The sequence below is a fragment of the Marmota flaviventris genome, chromosome X (assembly GCF_047511675.1).
Source record: "Marmota flaviventris isolate mMarFla1 chromosome X, mMarFla1.hap1, whole genome shotgun sequence".
NCBI lineage: Eukaryota > Metazoa > Chordata > Mammalia > Rodentia > Sciuridae > Marmota > Marmota flaviventris.
Genome location: NC_092518.1, coordinates 132,376,925 through 132,382,924, shown reverse-complemented (window position 1 = coordinate 132,382,924; position 6,000 = coordinate 132,376,925).

The window sequence follows — 6,000 nt, the reverse complement described above, 5'->3', positions numbered from 1 at the left end:
CTTGATGGATGGTGAACTCCTAACTCACAGTTTCACCTCAAAAACAAGCTAGAAAGAACAAGTAATGAGCCTAGATTTCTAACTTTGCTGGATCGTAACAAGTCATATGATCCCCTACCCCACCATACCTCACCATAGGTGGTGATAATGAAGACTCAGTAGAAACACAGGAGTTTTATTCCCCACCATTTGGTAATGAGTCACCCAATTACTACTTTATCCTCCATCAAACTATCCATGGAGACCATCTGGGGGAGCTTTGACTTTTATCATCACCCAGAAATAATGAGGCATCCCCTCTCTCCCTTTGAAAGCAGCAAGAGAGAAATGACACCTTACCTATAAAGAAATAACAATTTGAATGACAGGGGATTTCTTATCAGGAAACATGGAGGCCAGAAAAGTGGTACAAGATCTTTAAGTATAGAAAATGTTTTAAATACACCAATTTTTTAAAAAAGAGAATGAAGAGTAGATTTTAAAAATGATACAACTACATGGTGTCTGTAAAAACTCACTTCAAATATAATGATATAATTAGATTGAAAGTAAATGTGAATGTTCACAGCACTTTTATTTGTAATAGTAAAATATGACAAACAACCAAAATGCCTTTCAACAGTTGAGTGGCTAAACCACCTTTGGTGTCATCTAAACCCTGGATTATTACTCAGCAATAAAAACAAACTATTGATATATGAATCTTGAGGGCATCATGCTTTAAAAATTTCCAATCTCAAAAGATCTCATACTGTATGATTTTTTTGTATGCAGCATTTTTGAAATAAGAAAGTTGTTGAGATGGAGATGAGACAGCTGGTTTCCAGGGATTAAGGATTGTGTGGGGAGAGGGGTGAATATTATTATAAAGGAGTAGCACAAGGGAATTATTTGGAGATGGAATAGTTTTTTTATCTTGATTGTGGTTGTGGAAACACAAGTCTATACTTCTGATAAATTGATAGAACTATATAAATACAATATCAGTTTTCTGGGTGAAACTGGATAGAGGGTACTTAAAACCTATCTTTTTAGGTTACCTTCTATTACCATCATAGCTTCCTTGAATCTATAATTATTATTTTTTTTTTTGAGAGAGAGAGAATGAATCTTTTTTTTTTGTAGATGTACACAACACAATGCATTTATTTTTATGTGGTGCTGAGAATCGAACCCGGGTCATGCCCGTGCTAGGTGAGTGCTCTACCGCTGAGCCACAATCCCAGCCCTATAATTATTTTAACATCTGAACAACTCTCATTATGATAGCAACTACTGCTGAGTACAGAAGTCAAATCTTCTTATGTACATCACTGCTTGGAATTGAAATACAGAATTCATAGGAGCCATGAATAAAATGACAATGGAAATCCTGGGAAGTGAGAGTTATCAAAGACAGCTTTCATTCTTGGGTTTTCAGATAGATGTATGACATAGGAATTTGCTTGTAATGGTGTTTGTATTGAGTAGAGGGAAAAATAACCCTCTGAAAAAAATTATAATATTAAATCATTTGTAAATCATACATTTTTGACATACTTTATATACCCAGAGTATTTAAAGAACTCATACAATTCAAAAATAAAAGAACAGATATTCCAAATAAAAATGGGTGGAATATTTGAATAGATATTTCTTCAAAGAAGATATGTGAGTGGCCAATAAGCTCAATTAAAGAAGTTTATCCTTGTTAGTCATTATGGTTTGGATCTTAAAAATTCTCCAAGAGGCCAGTAACGTGAAGGTTTGGTTTCCAGCCTATTGGGTGCTACTGGGATGTGGGTGAACCTATAGAATGTGGGGCCTAATGGAAGGAAGTTAGGTTGCTGGGGTTGTGCCCTTGAAAGATATATTGGGACCCCAACCTTTCCCTCTTTTTCTTTGCTTCCTGGGCACCATGAGGTGAATAGCTTTGCTCCTCCACACACTCCCTGTCATTATATTCTGCCTCACCACAGGCCCAAAAGCAACAGAGCCTGCCAATGTGCACTGAAACCTCTGAAACTGAGAGTCAGAAACACTTTTCCTCATTGCCATTTTTTTAATCTCAAATGTTTTGTCACAGCAATGGAAAGCTGACTAATATATTAATTATTTGGGAAATACAAATCAAAACCACAGTAAGATACTACTTCACATCCACTAATGTGGCTTGAATCTAAAAGACAGATAATAACAAGTATCAGTGAGGATATGGCAAGATTGGAACCATCATACATTACAGGTTAGATTAGAAAATGGTGTCACTTTGAAAAATACTTTGGCAGATCCTCAGAAGGGTAAAACATTGAGTGACCATTTGATCCAGCAATTCCACTCCCAGGTATAGACCTTACAGAAATGAAAACATATGTCCACACAAAAATGTGTATACAAGTGTTTATAGCAGTATGATTCACAAAGTACAAAAGGTAGAAATAATCTCAATATGTCCACCAATGGATGAGTAGATAAACAAAATGTGGTACATCAAAAAAGTTTCTCTTCCCATCTTTCCTTCAAAAAAGTATGGTTACTATTTTCTCAGATGGCAATTTCAAACTGGTTCTTTGTAGTCAACTGGAATCAGGGCCAGAGTTTCCTTTCAATCCACTGTGATTCCTCAGAGTGTCAGATTTATCCTTTGGGGATCACTTTATGAGCAGTCCAAAAATGTGACACTCACAGATCTGGGAGAGGATGAACATAGGAATGGGGTGTGGGCAGGTTGTAGTAATCACCATTCCATGCATGTCTGAGGATCTTGGTTTCTTAGGACTGCTATTTTTTCTCCTTAATAGTATATTTTATATTTGCAGCCCTTATTTCTGATTATTTGGAGGGTAACTTATGCCTAGCTGTTGGAATGAGGGGGGGAAGAGACCTTCTAGAGCAAGCAATGTGGGTATAGGTAGAGAAGAAATTCATATATTAATGCCTAGATCCTATCTTGCCATAATATAGAGATAGTCCCAAGGAGGAAATTGGACCTAAAGCAATGGTGTGTTCTTTGTTAGATGATATTGCTCTAACAGCAGCATTTCCCACAGCTTAGGATGTGTGGTGTTTTCAGGGAATGAGGTCACTTCTGATTTGTGTACTCTCTCTGTTTGTCTGAGATCCTCACTGTTCCTTTCTCAGCACCTACATAACACTACTAAATCTGATCTCTGCATTTGTAATAAAATCACAGTGGAGTTGAACAACTCCAGGAACTCACTCTTACAGACAAAAGGATTGCTTCTCTTTCTTGTATTATATAACTACCTATTTGAGCAGTCTTTTAGGCAACCTAAAGATCAGGTCTACTCTTACTTCTTCCTTTCTTTTCTCACTTTTTTTTTCCCTCACCATTGTATCTGGAGTTTTAACGGAGTATAGAGATGAAACAAGCAGGACACTTCTACAGACAGTAGAAATGCTCTATGTTATGCAGAAGGCAAGTGATTCTGGGCTGTTCCATTGGGAGTAGAATACAGTTCTCAGAGGATAGAGCCATGAAGAGACAGGCAGCAGGGCCAAGTCCCAGAGTTGACTGGGAAGGCACATGGGGGAAGACCAGGGAAGAGCATTATAATGTGAGAAAGTGATGAGACTTCACAAAAGGCTGGCACCCAGATAGAGTTGTCTCTCAGAGAACCACAAACAACCCCCAAATTGGGTATGGTTCACATTGTTTTATCTTCCTTCTTTTCTTAGTTAGCCAAGGATTTTTGTTAATGGTTTAAAGTTTGACATAGTTCTTTAGGCTTGCTTCTAGTACTTTGACCTGAAGATTCTTCTTTTGGTTGCCTGGGAGACATTATGGAGTCATGGGAAGAGAAGTGAATTGCAAGACATAAGGTCTGCTTTAGGTTGGGAGAAGTGGGAATGGTGGGGGCTCTAGATGAATTCAGACCATGTGTGTATATTAGTCTTCTAGGACTGCCATAACGAAGTATCAGACTTGGGAGCTTAAACAGTGGAAACTTATTTCCCCATTGATCTGGAGGCTAAAAGTCCTAGATCAAGGTGCTGGATAGGGTTTGATTCTTCTGAAGAAACAAAGTGGCAGCCAAATATTGGTAAACCTATTAATTGTAGTCTGTAGCATAAACCCCTGTATACTGGAGAGCTGAGCAGAGCAATAATGAAGGAGGAGTCTGGAGGCAAGTAGGCCTAGGGGTGGATAACTACATAAATGGACCAAGTAAGACAAATCATATCTAAACAGATATAAAACTCATATCTAAACAGATATAAAATCATATCTAAACAGATATATGCACTCACCAAATACAGAAATGTTGCTCTTAAAGCATAAAATATATACATATAAATTCATATTGATACAAATGAGTGACTGAATATATAATATGGGGAAAAAAGTCTCCTGGGAAGAAGAATTACAAATCATTTATATAGTTACTTCCCACTCTTTGCATGGTAGCTGTGCATAGTGACCTTCTTCCAAAGAAAGCAGTGTGGAAGGGTAGGGAAACAAGTAAATTCACAGGATAGAAGCCTGAAAAATACTACTTCATCCAGATGCTTAAGACTACCATCAACAGTGGTAAGTCATTGTTGATAGTATATGTTCTTGTTATGATGTCATAAATGTAGCAATTTACCTCTATGGTCTTCCCCTCCCTAGACCCATACTCCCAGTCTACTTATGGCAAAAATCACTTGAAAAATTGCAAGAGGGAGATATCCTACTTATATCTGACTCTTCAAAACTCTTAAGGTCATCAAAAACAAGCATTACCTAAGAAACTCTAACAGCCCAGAGGAGTCTAAGGAAACATGTTGGCTAAATGTTGTACAGAATCCTGAAACAGAAAAAGGATATAAGGTAAAACTGAGGAGATGCAAATAAAGTCTGGACTTTTAGTGATAACATTTTATCAATATTGGTTCATTAGTTGTGACAAAGGTACCATAGTAAGATGTTAATAATGGGGGTACTGAATGTGGGATATAGGGGAACTCTCTGTACTACCTTGGTAATTTTTCACAATCTTAAACTATTCTAAAATATAGTTTATTAAAAATGAAAAAAAGAAAACTTAGCCAAGTCGTTACAAAACAATATATACACACACATACAAATCATTGTATTTATTTATTTTTTGCGAATTTTTTAATATTTATTTTTTAGTTTTCGGTGGACACAACATCTTTGTTTGTATGTGGTGCTGAGTGAGGATCGAACCCGGGCCTCACGCATGCCAGGTGAGTGCGCTACCATTTGAGCCACATCCCCAGCCCCTGTTCATTGTATTTAAATAGGTAAAAGTTGAAAGCTTTATTTCAAAGTTGGGAATGAGACAAAGATTAGACAAAGACTTCTGCTATCACCATTTGTTTTCAATATTTTGATATTAATATCATACAGTGTACTAACAAGAAACATAAAAAAAAGAAGATAGGTATCAGAAAATGGGAAACAAAGTGACCACAATTAACAGATTATTAGGCTGCATGTTAAGAAAATTCAAAAGAACTAAGGTTAATCTATTCAATCAGTAAAGTGTATATAAATATTACTGGCTATATAACATCACTGTACAGAAAAGATATTTTATTTCTGCAGCGATAAATAATATGAAATGAAAATGACAGTAAGCAAAATGTATCAAAATATAAAATATCAAAAATAAATACCAAATATGTAAGAATAAATCAAGCCAAAGATTGTCTTAGAATTTCATGGGAAAATATAAAAATTCCATTTAGATAGATTGATGAACACCTACAAAAATATAAAGTGTGATATTATCATGGATATGAGGATACAATTTTGTAAACATTAATTTTCCCTAAGTAAATCTATATATTGACTGCATGCAAATAAAAATTCCCAGAGTCTTTGTGGGTGAATGTGTATATTTATGTATGGGTGTATAGACCATGACCTAATGATAATAAGATTTAACTTGACATTCAATAGGCCAAGTATACCAAAACATTTTTGAAATAACAAAGAGGGTAAAAAAAGTTATCCTACCAGATGAGTAAGAATTATTAAAATGATTTAGC